General features: G+C 38.1%; 1 protein-coding gene across 4 annotated transcripts in view; it reads left to right on the forward strand.

Annotated features, from left to right (window-relative positions):
- SOCS6 (suppressor of cytokine signaling 6) overlaps positions 1 to 21848 on the forward strand; it is a 64061-nt gene that overhangs the window by 27869 nt on the left and 14344 nt on the right. The window contains exon 1 of one of the 4 annotated variants that reach the window (XM_080381153.1): positions 6513 to 17143. The exons of the other annotated variants lie outside the window; for them this stretch is intronic. The gene's annotated coding sequence lies outside the window, so the exon portion shown is untranslated. Of the gene's footprint in view, positions 1 to 6512; positions 17144 to 21848 lie in introns of those variants that run through there. 4 annotated transcript variants of the gene reach the window in all.

Here is a 21848-nt window from a genome sequence, read left to right on the forward strand (position 1 = left end):
CCGGGGCAACGGGCGCGTCGCGGCCTGTCTCTCCTCTCCTTCCCTTCCCCCGGTTGCCGCGGAGGGCTGGTGAGGCGGGGGAGAGCCGGGGGATGGGGACCGCGCGGTTCGCGGCTTGCCCGCCGCCCGTCTGCCGAGCCGCGGCCCCGGCCTTCTCTCCCTTTGTTTGCTCGGCTCCCCGAGCCAGCGGCGGCGCCAGGCCCTGCGGAGGCACCGGGGCCGCGGCGCGGCCTGCAAGTCGGGCGGGCAGGCGGGGAGAAGCGCCGGGCCCGGGCCGCCGAGGCGTAGCCCAGCCCCTGCCGTGACAGGAGGGGGGCCGGGGCCGGCCTCTCGCACCCGCCAGCCGCGGCAGTGGAGCCCGCTGGCCTCCCCTCTGCCTCCCCAGAGCTGCTTCCCAAACGCACCCCGTGCCTGCTGGTGCCGTTATCGGGGCCCGCTGAATTAGGCTGATTTCCATCCCGCCCTGAAACCCGCCTTCAGTTTGGGGCTTGGGGGGGGTGTCCCCGTTTCCAGCTGGGCTGGTGTCCGGAGGGGGCGGTTTGGCTGCCGCGGCGGGGGCTTGTGCGGCGGCGGAGCCTGGGGGCGCCGCCTGCCTCGTTGTTGCGAGGAGGGGGTGCGCTAAGGGCTCCCTCACGAAGGGGCGAGCGGGAGGAAGACTGCTCTCTGTGACAGGCGGCACTTAAAAACTTGACTTTAACAAAGAAACGACACAAAACGCCCAAACTTTACTGGCTTTCATTGTTTGTCAAGCTGTTTCTTACATTTGCTTTCCATGGTGGTGCCACATCTCTCCAAAAAACACTGGTCCTGGCGCATGTCTACCTATTTGCCGTGGCGAAACACTGAGGTTTTTAAGAGGTGCAGAGGATGATGCTTCTGTGATGTGAGCTGCTCTGGCTGTGTCTTTCTGTCTCCTTTATTCTTTCACCATTCTATGTTTTCAAAATCATGTTAGTTTGGAACACGCTTGCTTTTTTTTTTTTGTGCAGTAGGTTACTGTGTTAAAGAGGTCGGTTGCAGAATACACTGAAGTCAGGGAAAGCTTCTTTTCTAGTCACTAAATTATGGTGCTCTTTTACTGTTAGGTCCCAATGCTTCTTCGCTACCTGGTAGGAACATTTATGCCATGTCCAGCCTCTTAATACACCTATAGTGAAAGAATGCCTGCTGCAGGCCTGCTGTCGTTAGAGAGAGGCTATCTGTACAAGTGCTTGAGGAATAATGCATCTGTATTTCTGCTCTATGTGGAAAAAAAATAGAGCTATTATTGTTTCATGTTAATAAACACATCGTTGGATTGTAGAAAATAGGGAAGCTTCAGTATAGTTGGGAATTAAATTACATAATTTGGCTGGAAGGCTTTAAACCACTGGAGAAATGTCTAGGTACTTTTGGAATCTTCAGTGGTAAGGCTGTAATTGTACCCCACAGTTTTACGTGTAGCTTACGAAGGGCAGATTTCAGCTTTTTCAAATTACTTATTTTCATGAAGTGTCAAGCGCTACTTGAGTGGAGTCTTCACTTCCTGTTATGTATGTCTTGATTTCTGTGGCATTGCATTGTATTTGGAACTGAGCTTTTACTTAAAGCAGGTTCACCTGTTGTATCCTTTCAGGCACGTATTCCCTATATCTTGAGTTTCAAGATTTAAGTAGATTTTTTTTTTTTAAAAGTTAAAATTCAATTAAATTACACCTTAATACTTAAAAAGTATGAGTGGTCACACTTTTGCAAACTCCTTGGGAAGCTGTAAGGCTGTGGACTAGTAAGGAAGAAGCACTGTATTGTTTCCAGACCATTTGTGAGCAGTCACTTCATCCCAGCGCATATGTGCACCATCAGAGTGTTCACATGGATCCAGGAGACATGATGGATGGTCCTAAGCTTCCTGAGAACTTTATGTAGTGAAATCTAAGAAGACTTATAGTAATTTATACTGTGCTGTTAACTTCTTTCATCCTAGATTGCAAAGTCAGTGAGTCAGACACCTTAGGTTACTTGGAGAGGGATGGTTTGAAGAATTGATAATTGGTCCCCATTGTTCTGCAAGTGGTTTACATCTCCTAATTCTCCTTTGTGTGGTGGAGTGAGAGAGTGAACTCTTGTTATTAAGAGTTCTTACTAGGAAGCAAATCATTTCTTTCTGTTCCTTCTTATAAAATCTTCTATAGTCATACAGTAACTTGAACATAAACCTTTGAAATATTTCATTATTTCATTTAGTAGCATTGCCTTGAGTTCACTACATACTTGCTACCCTGTTGCTGGCAAAACTGGGGCCACAGTCCAGGGTAATTCCTTACTCAAGTGCCTTATTTGCTATTGCTTTACAGTCCTCCTGGGTCTACACAGCAATATTTTGGTAGTGTTTGGGTAGTATAGCGTGTCATAGGGAGGTGAGTGATAACATAAATTAGATGGAAAGGAGGCTGTTGTCTGTTGGTGTGTCTCTTGGCGTTTTGTTGATTGTGCTTTAATATGTGTTAGCAACAAATTAGAGGAGGTAGCTCAAGTGGGTTGTGATGCTCCAAGGAGGAAAATAAGGTACAAGTAGTATAAAAGTAAATGTAATCAAATTTAGGAATGCAGATGCTAAAAGGTATTCAGTATAAATTGGATAGGATTGGGATTGAAAAGCAGAATAGTGTTTTCTTATGCAATTTAACTGTATTTTGTAATGTAAATTATTAAGCTGAAAAGAAAACCAGAACTTTTGAATTCCCTCTTTTTTTATTTTTTAAAGAGAAATAACAATATCTGGTAATGTTCCTTATCCTTATGTTTGTACCAAAAGCTAATTTCATTCCATTTTAGTGTATGCATATTTTTCTGGAAATACATATCAGTCTGAGTATGTGTACTCTTAAGTAAGTCTAGTCTAAGACAATAGATGTGCTTGTTGCAAATATGCTTCTGATACAGCAGAGGATAAAGATTCGTGACACACAGTAGATTCCTTCTTTTATTGTCATTTTTGTTTTTTCCTCTAGAAATAATTGATTTCTGTATTAAAACTCTGTACTGAGTAAGTTGGATAAATTTCTGTGTTAAAAATAGTTACATTAGGTTGGAAACAAACATATAAAAACTTATGGCTTTGGGGTCTTTGTTGCGTTAGGTTTTTTTCCGCACTGTAGCGGAATGATCTTAAGCTGTTGAAGCAACACCATGTCACCTACTTCAGCCTGTCCTGGTGGTTAAAGCCAAAACAAGCTGGCCTTAAATTACTGCCCTGGATGAAAATGGAAAGCTGACTATGCAAAGTAGTGTCTAATACATCACATATATAAAGAAGGTTATACAATCTTTGCTAGAGTCTACACAGACTGAATTTGAAAAGGCAACATGATGCAGAATCTTAGTCTGCTTATTGTGAGAATTAAAACTTCCAGACCAGTGTTAGGAACTTAGCTCTCTGAATTCTTAAGCTCACTTAAATAAAAGTTGCTCCAAGTATTTTCTTCTACTAGTTTTTATGATCTTCTGACTCTTGCTTTTGTTATGTACAGGCATGCTAACAATAAGCAACTGCAGATAATTTCAGAAAATTTTGCTGTGTATGGCTTTGCAAATCTGACTGCTATTCATTAGTGTCTGTAATGTGGATTTAAGGACCTATTTTCAGATAATTTTGCTTTTTTAAAAAAATAATTAACCTATTGTCTGTCGCAGAATTTTCTTCTGGAAAATTTTAAGATAAAATACTCTGAAAATTATTGGCCCTTTTCTATGTTCTTAACCATTCACACAGCAGTTTAGACTCTGAGGAACTCGGTTGGCTTCATTTAGGACAAGGATGAAAGTTACATGTTACCTAAAATAATGTTCCTTGGTTGTTGCATCACCAAGAAGACTATGCAAGGTAAGTATAAGTCTTAATTTTTTTAGCATGGATGCAGATACATTGGCTGACTTGTTCAGCCTCTAACTTTCAAACTCCATTGAAGGAATATGAAAAAAATCTTGCTTGCCGGTAACCCCAACCTAAGGATACCTTATTTAGGCGTTTCTGTCCAAGTGCTACATTCTGAACACTGCTTTCTATTGTAGATATATATATATAGGGCACATAGAGCATGAGAGGCTTCCTGTCTTATGCAAAACATTCCTTTCGTTTGTAATCTGCTAAGTGCAGTAGGTTGGCAGTTTTTTAAAAAACTCAGATTTATAAAGTATATGGGGGTTTTGTTATAAACACCAAATAATTTTGTTTAAACTGTTAAGTTTTGGATGAGAGCCATTTTCTGTGGCAGTGAAGGTATAAATAGTAGATGTTAATGTTTTTTTTCAGAGTTTAAGTGGTCTCTAGTTAAAATGAACCTATGCATATTGTTAGGTAAATCATACAGATATGGTATTTTTCCTTGCTTCCAAGTGCAGTGTATAGTCAGTAACTGTATTTGTATTATTTAACTTGGACGGTATAAGATACTGATCTTCAAGAGGACTTGTGTAAGGTTTTGATGGTCTCAAGTTAATATGGTGAATGGACCTAGCAGATAAATTGATTCATTTTAGGATTTGAGGTGGCAGACTTCATACTTTTGGTATTGTTCTTCAAGGATATTCCATATTACTTAATACATAGAATGCTACTCTTGATGACAGAATTATTGGAAATGAGGTTCTAGTCAGGCTTGGTTTTACAGTGTGTGATCTTTTTTTTTTTTTTCTTTCTTGAGTAGTTTTATTCTTAATTAATCTTGACGTTTTCTGGTAAATGTGCTTAAACAGCAGTTTGTAGGAGTCTTGAGTAGGTGATTGTTTTTCCTTCTCTAAAGCAGTCTGCATTCCTCAAATAGGTTGAGAACAAATTAGTAGGCTACTCCAAACGTTTCTGAAGCATGTCTCTGATACAGTGGTCAAGCGTGCTTTCTTTTTTATTCCTTCTGATTTAAGGAGTCCTGTCTCCCCCGACCTTGCCTCAGTAAGTGCTACAAGACTGGGCAGTTACAGGGTATAATGTTGACTGTGTTTTTGGCATCAGTAATGGGTTTTTATACCCTTGGAATCTCTTTTGCTTGGTAATCAGGTATCAGATTGGGAGGTTTAATAAAATAGAAAAATGGAAATTAGTGGCATAAGGGCAAAGGTTTTTGATTACAGAAGGTGTGCCTTCTAGGATGAGGTTTGTGGAAGCTGTACTTCAAAAACAGGGTTGGCAGCTTTTCAGGTTGACTTTCTTCATTCAGGAGCTGGTATGAACTGGGCGAGTGAGGAATTCTCTCTGGATTCACTGAACAGAAGCTGTTTGTGCAGGCAGACTGGTTTGGGTGAAACCTGTGCTGGGGAAGTTTTCCAGGCTGGAATTTTGGTCAGCCTGAGGAGACTGACTCCAGAATAGTTGGTTTGTGCATTCAGAGGTACAAGTTGCTAGGTTATGTGTAAGATTGTAAGCATGGGTCTGTATAAGGTAGGTGCCTGATGGGGTTTTTTTCTTCTTCCCCTCCCTGTTCTTTCTTCAATGCAAAACAGAGGCAAACCCAATACTGATCCAGTGCTTTCTGAAACATTGACTTTTCTCCTCTTCTTGGCTTTTGAAAGGAAGAGAGCTGTTGGTTAGGAGTAGTGTTGAGAAGTAATAAAGGATTAGCCATAGGTCTTTGGCATGATTTTGTGCAAAAAATCAGGTTACTTGGGGAAATACTTATATGTAAATATTCCACATCCATTACTGAAGCGATAAAAGAGAGTCTGTACTGACCAATGTACTAGCCTTATTTGCAGTCTGATCCAGTGATGTTCAGAAGACAATGGTGAAGGGAAGTTGTTACATGAGTACTCTCAGTTGTACTGTATATCACAAAAATAAATGCTTTTTTGGAATCTGTTGTGGTTTAAAGTGTTGTTTTTCATGTCAAACAGCAACAGAAATTCTGTATATCAGCATTGAAAAATATGTATCTAGTCTCTTTTTTTTCTTTATTTGGGCTAATATACTTTTTCATTTTTATTTATAATATGTGTAAATTTAGGTGTATGCCAGAGAGAACAGGAGAAAAAACAGTCTCTGTGCATGTACACAGACTTGAACTTTCAAGCTTAGCTAGCTTTTGCAACAAGGCTTCTATACTCCTGGCTCTGCAGAAATTTGACCTTGTTCTGGAGATACTTATCTTAAGGGCTTTGAGTTTGTGTAAATCTCATAGAGCATATTACTTCATATAGACAGTGAAAATCTTATCTTTTATGCACCTGTGAGCAGTTGCTCAGTGTAAGGCCCCAATTCTTCATATGCAAGCTAACTGTAATGTACAATATAATAATACTTTATTTTTGCATAATGTCCTATTGATTTAAGTGTCTGTTCGCAGCTAATTAATCTTCGCTGGGTTGGGACTGAATACTAGCAAAATCAGATTTAGGGCTGTGTGGGAAATTATTTTCTGCTTCTGTGGGTCATTATTTAAAAAAACCATCACCACCAAAAAAAACCCCACCCAACCAAAACCCCCCCCCCCCCCCCAAAAAAAAAAACAAAAAAAAAACAAAACAAAAAAAAAAAAAAAAAACAACCCAACCCAAACTCCACAACCGAAACAAACCCCCAGAAAACTCCAAACCCAAAATTCTTACACTGTGCATCAGGACAAAACAGTGTCTGTTGAAAAACTTCAGCAATTCTGACAGGGAATATTTTGGTTGGGATAGTGAGATGTTTCTGTCTGCGGGTGATTAGAGTGTAGGTGGAAAAAAAAACCCCACAACCAAACTTCCTCATGTTAATCATGAATAATTAAGAGTTACTCTAGTTTTGACCCAAAATTAGAAAATTTGTGTGTCAGGTAAGCTTTGTTGGAACTGGTAGAGTACTGTAAAAGGGTTTTATTCTGACAAATCAGGACTTCACAAAAAAGATGGCTAAGCAGCTTTGGTCTTGCAGTCAAAATTTTGTTTCCATTCTGGTCTGTGTGCTAGTTTTGCAGTGTTCATATACGTGCCTTCTTAAAAGCATCCCTTGGTCTTAAAAGGACTATCAATTTAGAAAACTGATTTAATGTTTCACCTTCTGTTTTAAGGGAAACTAAATGCTCAAGTAATTCTGTGAGATTAGATGGAGATAATACTCTGTACAGGTGTGTTTGACAGTACTTTGAGCACAGGCAGGTCTCCTGTTTCCCATATATGGGAAGTCTCTAAACCATAGAGAAGATAATTAATTTGCTCTTTGTTCTTATTGGGCCTTCTGCCAGTGAAAATGGGAAGGGAAATATTTAAAATAAGCTGTATTTTACATTCTCACTTTCCCAAATGCAGAGCTTGGGTTACTCGTTGCAGTGGGTCCTAAGACCTTGGGGGAGCAGCCAGGCCAAATGCATGGGGGGGGGGGGGGGGGGGGGGGCAGTGGGCACACGCTGGCTGTGACTTCTGCTCCACTGATCCAGGTTCTGCTGCAGGAGTGGGTTCTAGCGGCGGCTGCTTACTTTGTGAGGAAGATTTCCCCATGGGCACCCACCTGACTGAAGATCCCTGATCTTTAAACAGAAAGAAGGAAATCCTCTTTCTTTCCCTACACATGCCCTGCCCCGGCCCCTTTCTGGTTTTGTTATGTTGTGCTGGCTTGTCTGTGAAATAAACCCTGCTTTCTGTTTGACTGATTGGATCTGTTTTACTGACCATGGAAGACTGATTTTTCAGTAGCTTAGTGTGTTTGACATGCCATGTATAAAATTGGTTGGATTTGAGGTTGGCAGTGATCCTAATCTAACTGTCCTGTATGTGGTTTGATACAGGTACCAACTTTAAGTGACGAATATTCACTTTAAAGAATTACAACAGTTTAGAAGGATTGTTTTCAGATGTCTTGTTAAAGATTTGTCCCCTTAGAAAGCTTTAAAACTGTCTTAACTTTAGTAGTTAACAGGCTAGCTTATGAATTGCATAGAGTCCAAGCCAGGAAATAAAGTGCTGGAGATACTGGAAATATTTTTATTGCAATCCTTATTGCAATATATTCTAATTTGAAGTTGTAATAGGGGGAAAGAGAATCGTGAACCTTCTTCAATCTTGTTTTTGAGATCTTTGCTCCAAAGAAATCCTTATGTAGCCATCTTGCCGTCTTGTATGAAATATGTTTTCTGATTCTGAAGATTCTGAAACTGATTTCAGAATCAGTAATGAAGTTAAATACTGTATCATTCGTTTTACTTTGGGCATTGGTTCATCAAGGTGAATGTGTGAGTAGCTCTGTTAAAATGATCTTTCAGCGCTTAGTGTTTTCGAAGAGTGAGTGAGACTTCTGCCTACATGTGTTGCCCCTCCAAATTTGATTGTGTTCAGAGGAGCTTAAAATAATGATTGGAGTACTTACAAATGAACATGCAGGCAATAGGGAGCTTGTGTAGTTATCACATATTATCAAAGCTGGTAGATTTATGATAAACACTTATTTAAATACAAATAATGGGGAAATATTCCTTTTTTTTGAAAGGTCTACTTGGATTTATTTTCAGATTAATTATTGAAAAGTGGTTTGAATTCTGTCTTTTATTCCTCAGAAATTTGGGGTTTTTTTTTACTTCAGAATATACTAAATAAATCCAGCCTAATGAATCACTTTCTATGTACTGCTGTTCAGAAAATTGGATTAAAATTATTTTTTTAACTTTGCAGATTAAGTTGCTTGTGTTGTACTAACTTTTGACTGCCACTGTTTGAAATCCTTTTTCAGTGTTGATTACTTTTGTCTCTTTAAAAATGAAATTATTTTATGGAGTGGTAATGGGGAAATGGTATGCTTTCTTTATCAGTACTAGGTATTAAGTCACTTGAAGTTACAATTTTTATTTCAGGAAAAAAAAAGACAAAGTTATTTAAACCTTTTAGAATACTGCTAGTGTTATGATTTGCATATATCCAAAAGATTGTGTAAGGTACTTAAGCAGTGTGGAACACATTTTTCTGGGTGAGGTGGTTCTTTGAGGCTTAAACTGTGGGTGCTTAAAGGCATGGTGAAGATGGAGTTAATCTATTTGGTAACTATTATTTATGGATAAAGCCTTTCTACTAACAGTGACAGAACTATATTCACTGGGAAAGAAGTTAGGAATAATATTTTTCCAATAACATTATTTATGCAAACTTTTGCTTTTTTGCTTTAGATTTTTTCCATTCTATTAACTACTGTCAGAGCCTAGACGAAACCAATATTATTCTTGGTGGAATCGCATCTTGTTAAATAGCATATGTGTTCCAGAATAGAAATGAGATACCAATAAAACTATGTAAGGTGGGTTCCTTACACTTCATGTATTAAATGCTCTTTTGCCTTTAAATTGGATTCCGAAGTGTGTGTGAATGAAGTTTATTCTTGTCACTGTTATTTATTAGGGTCTATGTAATAGGTGGACATTGGGCCTAGCATCCATATGATGGACAAAATTCATCTGCAATGAAATACGAAATTAAATATAAAAGTATATAGATAAAAATTCCATTGTCACTTGCATGTACAGCTTTCACAGACTGCAAGGACTATACTGCAAGAACTCATTTCCCAGAGTTGTAAAATAAAGGATGTAACAGCTCAGTAGCTAGAGCCCTTATTCAGAATGTAAGATAGCCAAGTTAATTCTCCACTGCTTTCTGTACGATGACTGCTCTGAGCACCAGCCTTTTGGCTGCTCTGTAGTTTGAAAAGTTTTCTATTCCTTCTTTTAAAGCTGTTCTACAGAAGATTAACAGCTGAAAAACAAAGTGCTAGAGATGGTATGTTTTTTCATCCCAGTTGGAGCGAGCAGCTGCCTTGGAAAGGGAAAACCTGGGACTGCCTTTCTGGCCCAGTTCAGCATCTGAAAGTGTTGCTGCACAGTAGGGTATCTTAATGAAGAATATGTGAGAATTTTTCTTCCATGATGGCTGGGATCACAATGTAAGTTGCTAGAGTTCACAGTTTGATTTCCATTGTTGAAAGCTCCTCATGTTATCCAGAGGGATACTATGATCATTCTTCCACTTCTCATGATGTCCATAAAAAAAGTGGTTGCTGCTGTATTTTATGCAGCATGATTCTGTGAGGTGATGATGGACAGTTCTAGAACATGCCTAGGGAGGTAAATGAAGGTGTAGGCATCGGTTAAGCATTGATACTATTGTGCTACCATTAAGTACTTTTGCTTTTATATACAAAAAGTAAGGCTAAGGGCTACTGAGTTTTTAATTTAAGAAACAAACAAACTCTGAAATTCAGTGCTTCTTAAATGAAGCAGCTCTGTGTATGCAAAGGGGAAGAAGGTTTTGATGAACAACGTTTTGCGTATAAGGTCTTCATGTCTGTGGACCCTTAAGGAACCTAACTCTTCTAGTAATGTTGTAAGTACTTGCAACTCCTGTTGATTTGTAGAGGAGTTGCTTATGCTTAGGTACTGCGGGGGTGTGGGTGTGGGGGAATATCTTGGACAAAAATCAGATGTTTTATCTCTATTTTTATTTAAGACTGGTTGTAGTTCTGACCTTTGCAGCCTGTCAGACTGTACTTTGCTTTGAACTGTATTTTTGGAAAGCAGGCCATCAGCCTCAGATCTGTTATGTCGCAAACAGAATGTGGTAGGGGTTGTGAGAATACTCCATACCTCACTGGAGACACCAGTATAGCAGACTTGGAGTTTGTCTCATAAAGCTTAAACTCTGGGCAGAAATATTGTTGGCCTGTTTGTTAGTCTGAATTTACTTTCTTTGTAGGTTGCACTTTTATCAATAGTTTAGAACTAACCTTGAAGGGTGTGTCTGTGTATTTTTGTTCCTTTTTATGGTGGTGGGGGAGGGAATTGTTTTTTGGGGTTTGTTTGTTTGTTTGTTTCGTTACCCTCCTCCATAACTTTGGTATCTTGCTCTTTGAGTTTGGTTGGTTGTTTTTTTTTCCCCTCATCATCGTTTTAACTCCTTTAGGTATACCACTGATGGATCTTATACTCATCATTCAGCTACCTCTTACTTCTTTGTACTGTAAGATGGGTGATTCATTCACTTACTGCTTTGATAAACAAAACAGGCTGGAAAGTCCTTGTAAAATATCTCCTGAATTGTAAAGTTTGAAAGAAAGTCAGGAAGTTGAATCATGACTGAATAGAGGACAGGGACAGAAGGTATCCTGAAAGGTTGGGTATGTCTCCACAGAATGATGGGATGATGAATTTCAAGGTCTTGTTTGGCTTATTCCTCCGTTGTCAATAAATCCCTGAAAAGGACCACAAGTTTTAACTGATCTTCAGTGGGTGACAATTTGCTTTTGCAGTCAACTACTGGAGTCACACTTGTTTGGTTCTGTTGCCGTCTTATATTTACATGAAGAGATGAGGGAGATTCCAGATTTAAGTAGGAAAGTATTTACTCAAAACTTCAACAGGTTGCACCCCTGCCCCCGCCCCCCCCCCCCCTTCCCCCATCACTCCACATAATAAAAATTCAGAATTCAGGTTTCAGAATTAAATTGCCTTAATTTGGCCTGATGGTGCATATTATTCAGGTTATGAATCCATCTAAGAAAGTTGAAACCGAGCTCTCTGTGTTCTGGCTCATGAAGTGTCGAACAGAGCATTGAATGCCAGTGCATTAACATTTAAGCGTCTGATACAGAGACAGCAAAAATTTCCTTAATGTGCCATTAATTCTGTCTGTGAGTTTGGAGTTTAATTAGTATACTGTAAGTATATGATAGGATCATACATTTTAAAGCATGGTGAAGAGCAGAATTAATGTAAACATTTTTGTCCCGCATATGAGGCAAGAAGAAGAGGAAAATTGCTCAGGCAACTCTTCTGGCTTTTCTCAACTTTTGAGTTCTTGAACTTTGAACCTTAATGTAATTGCCTACTGTGTTTCCCATATAAATAGTTCAGAAGAAGGATATAAAATGATTTTTCTTAATATCTTGTTGTTCAAGAGGAAAACCACAAAGTGTTTCACTCACTGATAAAAGTTGTTTATGATTATTCTAGTGATTATATTTCAAATTTTCAAGAAAGTAAAATTGCTGGTGGAACTTACTGATCGGTTCGGGAATACTTTCAAATTCTGAATTAATGTGATAGAAAATGGTTTTAATTTCTAGTATTTTTTGCTAGTGATTTCTTACCACAGTGATGTAAGAAGTATCACTTAAAGCTTTCTCTTTTTAATTGCTAATCAGAAATTAAAAAGAAATCACAGTAGCAAACCATGTCTACTTCTAACAAACAGAGATGATATCTTGATGGTTGGAGGTGAACATTTTTTCTGTTACAATGAAACAGTTTTGTGAAACCTGTCTCTGAGGGATGGAGTTGTTTCACGCCACTTTCCTCCTTGGTTTTGGAGATACTTCTGAGTTCCAGAAAAAGCTTTTCCTGCATTTAGAAATGTACATGCTTTGGATTTTTTAATATATAAAGATATATGATTTTTTGCTATGGGTATTTCCTCAGTTGAGATGCTACCTATCTGCTTATTTGATAAAACTTTGTTGGGCAGCCCTGAAGGGGCTGCAGGGCATACAGACAGACGAAGCCTTGCTTGGTGGAGCTTTGTTTCGGTAGGAAGTAATGCTAAAACAAACTTTAGTCGTTGAGTGTGTGTTTAACTCTGAACTTTTAAGAAGTGACTAGGGAACTCTGTTTCATGAGTAGCAGCCTGTACTTTATATGCAATAATAGCAACTAGATAAATTACTGTAATAGAGTATTTCAAGGATTGGAATGTCCTTGATTGACTAAAAGTAATTATTATTTAAATGTTACCAATGCCTTTTCATCCCAGGTACTATGTATTTCACTGAATGTCTATTTCTCTTTCAATATGTTATATGTATAATATGAAAGTGTATTTCAGTATGTTATATTTGTGTTAATGGTGTGCATTTGTAATAAAACAATTATTACTTTGGAAAAATGGCACTGTCTAATAAAAAAAGAATGAATGAAATCTGTGTGAATTTCACAAAAATGAGATTTGTTTCACAATGCATGTCTGGGGAATAAGGGTAATATCAGTTGTTGGTGTTTGTATTCTGGCAGAATTTTGCACTGTCAGAAATTAAAGGTACCAACTGATTCAATGTTCACAAAAAAGAAAGGCCATGGAAGTAGGAGTCTCTGCAGGTTTGAAAGTTATTAAATCTTTGAGTTGTATGGCAACCGAATGCCTTGATAAGAGGCAAGTATTGTACAATATTGACATGAAACATTTTTGTATTGTCTGGAGGAGAATGGTGGGATCTTTGTGGTGTCCATGTAGCAGATACATTGTATTTCTGTCTGATAATTTAGTGAAGGAAGTCACAAACCAGAGGTCAGTCCCTTCCTCTCCATTATTGTGAGGAATGTCCTTATTAACTGCTTCTTCATTTTCAGCATGCTTGGTGGTTTCACTCCATGTGCAAATGCTGCACAGATGCTGTGGGAAAGATCTTTCCACTTTTATTTCTCTTTTATCAAGGCACTGTGCTCTCCCCTCAGACCATAAATGGGTCTACTTAACCCTTCCATTTATGTCAAGGGTTAACTACATTATAAAGGACTGCTGCATCATAGCTTAAACTGAGAGGATAGAGTGTTATCTTCTAATGAAAGAAAACATTTTTTTGTTATTGAAAATGGCATGGTAGAAGTGGTGAGGTGATAGCTGCAAAGAACCCTGAAATCCTACCTAGTTATACAAATTTAGAGGATAATTCAGCCCCACTCAGAAACTAACCCAGCTGAAAAATGAATTTGAAGCCACAGGTGCAGCCATCATCAGTTGTGAGATCCAAGGCAGAATGGTAGGTAGAAGAGCAGTGTATTGCATTTCATTCAGGCCTTCTTGAGAAGCTGAAAAATAGAAAAAAAGAGTCTTACTTCAAGCACAGGTCCTCCATCTGTAGAACGTGACTGTACTTGATGTGGTAGAAAAGCAGAATCCTCTTTCTGTATAGTGAATTTTCAAACCAGATTTATTTTAAAAACTTGTTTCAGCTGCTTGTGTTTCAGATTGTGTATGTGTTAGTGAAATCTGTGTCAAATGAATTTCTCTTTCAGAGTTCAGTATTTCTTTTATTGCGAATGGCATAGATTAGGTAAATGTTGATTATTACTTGAAGAAAAGTGTGTTCTAAAGTAAATTACATTTTTAGGGTAATTTTAAAAAGTTTATTTTTTTCTTCAGGATATTTTGGGAGTAATTATACTCTTGTCTTGAAATTGTGCAATTTTCTTTTCCTGTTTTTGCGTATCTTTCATGCCAGGTGAATGTTATTTGTAGGAACAAAGGCTGATTACATATGTTTCTGGTTGTCTTGTCAGACAGACACCCCCAGAAGTGGGAAGGTGAGCAGTTTACAACTTGCTGGTCAAGATACCAGTTTTAGAAATATGTGCTATGAAGTTATCTGTTGGGTAAATAGTGTGGCTACTGAGGTGTTTAAAATGTAAGTTTTTTGTTTTTCTTTTTTTTTTTTTTTTTTTTTATGTAAACACCCCCATCTACCCTTGAATGTGACTTAGCTCTTCTGGTGTTTTTAGGCTTTTCATTTCTGCTGCTCAAGAAGAGTATCCCATGTTGCACCTTAATGAAAGCATAATTATCATTATCAGTCATACTTGCTTGGTGCTACAGTGTGTAAATGCTACTTCCTCTCTTGATTTTCACATCAGATGAATTGGATGGGCAGAAGCAAACATGGTGATTTTAACAAATTAGCAGCTCATTTAGGCAGAATAACAATATTAAAAAAAAAGAAAGTGTTTATATCAGCAAGTACTGTAGTGAAGTGTGTGGTGATCCTGTGTAAACCTTTATAATCCTCTGCAGAAATATGGTACAAGGCTTTACTTTTCCTGTAGTTTTCTCCTTCCCCTTATAGTGTTTTCCTTTCTTTTTTAGCATTATTTTCCTGGAAGCAGACAGGCATGTACATGTGTTAACTGGGTGGTGTATTTCTGTATTGCCCCTTTGGTATGTGCCCTGTGTACTGTGGAGTTGATCCATGGCAGAGGTTTGGCCTGGGAAGCTGAATGTCTCTTCTGATAGCACTGTAAGAAAGGTCATGCATGGTACCTACTTTATGTCCCCTCATCGAAATACCTGTCAGCAGCAGGGCCTTTTCAGCTGGCTTCGTTTGTGTTTTGGAAGTTGCACACAGTGACAGTGTTTCTCTGAAGTAGCACTATGTAAAAGTGAAACTGACGTCAATACAAATCGATATGAAGTGGTAATATTCACCTGTTGCATGACTGCTAAGTGTTCTGTTTCCTTTTTTGGGAAGGGCTGGAAAACTGTTTCTCACAATTATGTTATTTGGTCACTAATATTAAGAGAACAGTCAAGATCACTGCAGACCACAAAAATCACTTGGAGAGAATGGTCTGATTTATTATTTCTCTCTTTCTGGCATATGCTTTAAGTGGACAGACAGCACTTCTATATTACATTTTGAAATGCATCGTGGTTCAGAATCAAGCTGCATTCAGAACTGGGTTTTAGTGCCTGCATCTATACAGTTAGATAAGTTATTTTCTTTTCAACATGTGTGCCAGGATTTAGGCATTTGTACTTACTTCATAAAAAGAAGCACAGAAAATGCAATTTTTTTGTTTTTGCTGGATGTCTCTCCTGTTCTTCCTTTCATTTTCACTATATTCATTTCAAACACTGTTCTCAAATAAGTAGGCACAGAATCTGTTCTTTGCCAAAGGTGATATATTATTGTAAATTGTATACAGATTTCTACATGTAACTTTACAAAAATCTTAGGAAAAAATTGTTTTACAAATTATTCCTTTCTAAAGAGCATGCTGTTGGTTCTTATTGCTGAACGAGAAGCTGGTCTGTAGATTATTGTAGTCTTACAACTTTTCAGACTCATGACCGTATTAAGGTTTAAGACAGTTGCATAAATATCTTGGGTAAGCATAAAGACCCCCCTGTCATGCTGAGGGTACCACTATCTCTTAAATGGAGGAGAAACATTTTTGTGTATTCACCTGTCAGAACGGAGAAGCGGGACAGACCCTTACTCAGAAAGGAATTCTCATACATCATCTCCCAAGGAAATCTAACCTTTGCTTGCGAAGCTAAACTTAGTTTTTGCTGACAAACTGCCTGCTGCAAGTCTGGCTGCTGCAGCCTTGTAAAATAGCAAGAAATGAAAACTGAGCTGGACCAAGCATTATTCTCATTCTTTGTCTGCTTTTGCACAGCTGTGTGAAAAAGAAAAACAAAGGTTTATATGCACTCATGGATGTGATTGCCTGCAGTGAAACACATGCACAGGGACTACACACATCGGGTTTCTTTAGTGACTTCTCTTAACTTGATTCAGCAGAAAATGTTCTACTTTCTTTTTCAGTGGCTTGGCATACACAGATCTGCTGGGTTATTTTTGTTTGCCAAGTTGTGGCTTCCTTTTTCCCTGTATTTTTTCAGTATGCTTGAAAAACTTTGTTAGCAGTATACTTTTTATCAGATGTCTGCTTAAAAGAAAGTGATGAAAGGTGGTACTTGTGCCAGTTTTTTAGTAAATGTATAAAAAGTACAGTCTGCTTTGTTCCCTGTTTGGATGTTGATTCCCAGTTGGTGAGAGATGTAGGAGTGGCTGAAGTGGTTACTGTTCTGGCTGTCATCCACCGAGCTCCCCCAGAGTTTCCTACTCCAGCAGTACCACTAGTATCTTGATGCTGTGTGTGCTTTCTTTGAAACTGATACCAGCTGATATCAACTGGTGCTGTTTTCTGTTTAATATACGAGGTTAGCATGTCTGTGTTAGCCCAGAAGCAGGCATGCATCCCAATCAGCCATTCTTGTATAAGGGACATGTCACCTTGGGTGAGGACTGTTAGTGTTAGTAACTGGGTTTGGCTGTTGTAGAGATGACATTACTGTAGTTACAAGACTGTATATACACAGATGAACTGTAGTACGGAGATGCCATTTAACACTCTTTAGTTACTCCCCAGAGGAAAACTACCAATCGGATAGAAATATTCCATCCTGCAACCAAATATGGGAAAGAAGAACAAGACTTGCTGCAAGCAGCCATGATTAAGTAGTGTTTAAAGAAAACGGGGGGGGGGGGGGGGGGCAGGGGGGGGGCACGACGACACGGACGGCGGACACACAGACCCAACCTCAGGGAAATCCAGATGTTAAGGGACATCCTTTTTCAACAGCAGGCCAGAGGCAAGCAGTCAAGGTATTGAGACCTCTTCAATGGTTCTGTTCCTGGTTTTGCATACAGTTAGTTCCACTAATGGTGGTGAAGAAAAATCCCTTTGCATTAAGGTTTTGTTATTATTTTACCCTGTTTTTCTACTAACTATCAAAGGTGTATCTTGCTTATTTTTGGCTAAAAGTTGCTCATAGTGATTAGGGTTACTCTGTGGTTAGAACATTAGCGCCTGTGGACTGTTTTCCCTTAAAGCTTTGTAAAAGGAGGAGGAAGAAAAAAAGAATTTACATGACTTACTGTTGGGTTTTGTTTGTTTGTTTTGAATTGTAATCTGTGTAAGACCTGTTAAATTATATTGGCCTCTGGAGAAGCTGACTACTTTCCTCAGCTGTTCAAATCTTAGAAGGTGGAAGTTTAAATTTGTAGTGAATAAAATCAACTCAATATTCAGGTCTTTGATTAATTAGCTTGAAAATAGAAGGCTTTAAGTACTCTTGAATTGTTTTGATTATAAAGTACTATCAGGTAAGCTTATCATCTGTTTTTTACCTTTATTCCAATTTTATACAAAGGTGTGCATCTGAGCTTCATCACACTCACTAGAAAAGCAGGTATGTAGGAGAGGGTAGGCTTTTATAAAATTTGTGATCTTATTTTAAAACAGTGTTCATCCACTAGCAAGCAAGCCACTACTAAAGCCATCTTTTTTTTTTGGGGGGTGTGTGTGTGTGTGTTTTTGTTGTTGTCTTCAAGGTGTAACTAGAGAGTAATACAGTGTAGGAATTTATTTGAAACTTAGGGAAGGGAAAAACTTCTCCATTTTCAGTATGCCAATGACATGTATAATGAGAAATGTGAAAGCTGCCATGTATCTATGAACACAGAAACTGTGTTCAAAACAGATATTTAATCTCTTTATGTAACGAATATTTTATTTGTAGTTGCTATACTCGTATAGACTGAAACTACAAGTACATGGCAGGAAATATCTTGAGTTAATGTCATTACTGATTTGAAGAAGTAACTTCCAGTGATGCAGACTTCATTATTGAAGTAAAATCAATGGAACAGGCATGGAGAACAACTTCTTAGGAATTTACATAAATAGATTGAGGAGCTCTGGAGTACATTTAGACACTTAGGAATTTCCAAAATACAGAACTTGAAATCTGTGTTACCTTAGAATGCTCTTTTTAAAACACCCTTCCAAGTAATGAATGAATATATTTCAGTGAGAGTTTGGGGACAGCAGATGAACTGTACTTCTGCAGATAAGTAGACTGGGCTTCATTATCAGACTGTAATGAAAACCTGGTGCTTGTCATGCCCCAGGAATGCAGAAACATTTTTACACTTCCAGGTTATTTTTAGTTATTTTCTTAATAGAAATAATTATGCTAAAAATGCAGTAACTTGAAGTTGTAAATGATGGCAGTCTTACTATGATTCAATGTAAGAATGAAGGATTATATATTTCTCATGAATAGCCAGACTTCAGGAATAGTACAGCTGTTCAAAAAAATAGAGTTCAACGCTCCATTGTTTCACTTCATAGAAACATATAGAATATAGCAGAGTAACATTTATTTTGGGAAAGTCCAAGTTATCTGCAGTGTCATTGATTAATAGTTCCAAGCCATTTTTGTGATGGCATCTTTATTAAGCTTTGTAAAGACAGTTCTTGGTTCAATCATGAGTTATACTTTCCAGTATGATGTTTTCTGTCCTGACTCTTAAAAGTTAATGCTGTTTTATTTCTATAGTAGTGTATTCTGGCAGCATTGTTTATAGCATTTATCTTGGGAAATGAGTGCACATAACCTAAAATTGTGAAAAAGGTAAGAAATTAATAAAGGCCATTATAAATAATCAGGTTTTGTTGGTGTCCTTTTGCAAGCACTGCACTGGATAGCAATGTGATTGTAGTTCACTGAAACCATTTTATAGGATCAAACTGAAACTACTCTGAAGTCTTGAATATTCAAACTGGATTTGCACAAACTGATTTATGTATGTTTTTTTTTAAACTGTCATAATTTTTCATGAACCAGTGCTGGCCACCACCATAATAACAATACATGATCGTGTGACCTGCTTTTCATGTTTCTGAGAAGCAGCCTTTAAAGTAAAGTTTTACCTTCAATTCTCTTCACTAATTTCACATTTGTGATCAATACATGTTTTTTGACTATTTTTATAAGCACAGAGGGGACCATTGTGTTTGCTGGGTAGTAGTCTGGTAGTTTTTGTCCAGAGGCCTGTGTTTTGTCAACCTACATAATTTTAAAGATTCCAAGATGCAGAATTGGTGGTGAAAATTCTTAAGCCAGCATTTCATTCTGCCTTTTATTCTGTGTGTTAAAATTTCATTATTTCTGGGTCTGATTGATTGTCCCATTTTCAGTCTGTGTGTTCCAGGTATTTCTGTGTACATAGCCACCAGGCTTTGGGAGTATTTTGGCATAGTTCAGAGACTGTTTATAATTCTAAGCACCTGCCAGAAGAATTTCTAGAGGTGTCTCCAGTTAGACTGTCTTAATTCACTGTACAGCAGATGGCACTGGAAGAGCATATGAATGGGAGACTTTGGTGATGCTGACTGTAATGAGAGCAAAAGCCGTTGTGTTGCTGAGGGTTATGAATTTGTGTAGCTAATTTTGATGTATTCCAGGAAGAGGTGCATGCTGGGCTCTTCTAGATGTAGACAGTGGAAAACTATACGCTTGCAAGTGTATGAGTGTTCTATGTATTGGGGGCTGTTTATACAGCACTTTTAAACACATTAATATGCAATGCAAAATTACAGATATTTAAGTATGTGCAAAGAAAGAAGAGTATCTGGATCAATTAGGGTATTTGGTTTCAGGGTGTATTGTTTTCTTGTGTCCTGGATAAAATGTGTGTGAAAGTTGTCATAAAATAGAATGATTCTCATATGGGAGACTTCTTTAGAGGCTTGCTGTCATCTGTCTGTAGGGTATGTTTTACTTTAGAGAGCTTTGACCTGGACTGCCATTGACTAGATTTTAATTGTCTTTTCTTGGATGAATGAGCTGGACTTCTGGTTATATTCATATTGTTTATGTGGTTTATATTTGAACTTCAAACCTTTATTATTTCTTTATATGAAATGTTACAATGATGTAAATGGTGAGTTGTGCACTTGGATAATTGCTCATTTTGCTTGATAAAGATACTGGCTAAAGTAGACTTGACAGATGTAAAACACTTTTGCTCAGTAGTCACTTCCAAAGTGAAAAATTTTGACTTCTCTGTGTGCTGCCATATAGATCTATCTGTTGAGAATATTTTTTACATACTGAATTTTAATTTCTAAAAAAACACATTTTGAAAGACTAGTATGTGATGAGAGCCTGTTCTTTAAGTGACTTGCTTAGTCCTTTACTTATGGAGAAGCTGAAGAAATGTTATTCTTTCACCCACATTTTAGGTAACTAATTCCTTTGAAACATCAATAAAAAAAGTTGGTGAATCAGCCTTGGGGTCTGTACTTCTCTCCCAAATCAGCAATGTGATAATATTCTTCTATTTTCTCCATAGCTTAGAAGGCAGATTTCACTTTGTTTCATGCTAGCTTTTTTAGGGTTAGGAACTGCAAACATTGTGGTGTACTCCCCACAAGGATGGGGGAGCATATCTTGTAAAGTGGAAATAGTATTGGCTTGTGAATGTCAGTCAGAAGCAGTTGGAGAACATTGTGGATTTCACATTGGGGCTTCATGGTAGAAACATTGAGGATTCCTAAGCTTCTGGTACTACATACACAAAGGCACAGTTAAATTTACCAAGTGAAAAAGACTCTGACTTTGTCAGTTTAGGACAGGGGTCCTCAAACTATGGCTCGTGGGCTGGATACGGCCTCCCAGGGTCCTCGATACAGCCCCCGGTATTTACAGAACCCCCACTCCCACCACCCCTGCCAGGGGTTGAGGGGGGAACCAAGCAGCCGCAGATGACTGCCTGCCACTTCATCCACGCGCCCGCCCCCTGTTTAAAAAGTTTGAAGACCCCTGGTTTAGGAGCTGCATAGAATCCTGAAGTTGTATTCTTCACTCATTTTGTAGGTTCATTTAGTTATATATAATGAAAAGAGTACTGTAATTACTATAAGTAAGAGTATTGTTAAGATGGCAAAACCCAAATGGTTTAGGAATAGAAGGTCAACAAGGTGTTTTGAGTCTACTTATAGTTGACATGTAACTCTTCCTTTATCTGTAGGTTTTTCTTAATACTGTACTTTGTCAGTTATTCTGATATGCCAAATTCCAGGCATGTAAACCCACTAAATATATTCTACTTGTGTGGGGTTTTTTCCCAGTACTTCCATATTTCCCAATTCCAAACATATGGAGCTCATATTAAACATAAGTATTTCAAAACATGAAATGTTATGGTTCTGCATTTATCTGTCATAAGACAAGGAAAACAAAAGTAGTGTCTTAACGTTTGAAAATACTTGTGCATATCTCAGTATCATCTCCAAATTATGTAAGTGGAATATGTTTTTTAATGTGTCAGGACTCCTGGTACCACAGGGGTCAGATTAAAAGTGGCAAATAAGCAGTGAACTTCTAATAAAATACTGGTCCTGTGTTTTGTTTTTTTTTTTTTAAGGTTTTAATATTTGTTTATAGCAAAGGTTAGTTCTTGGTCTTTTGTTTAGGAATCAAGTTTTTTGGGATTGTTTTGTTCTCTGCTGATGGCAAGT

Source organism: Falco punctatus (assembly GCF_963210335.1).
Source record: "Falco punctatus genome assembly, chromosome: 3".
Taxonomy (NCBI): Eukaryota; Metazoa; Chordata; class Aves; order Falconiformes; family Falconidae; genus Falco; species Falco punctatus.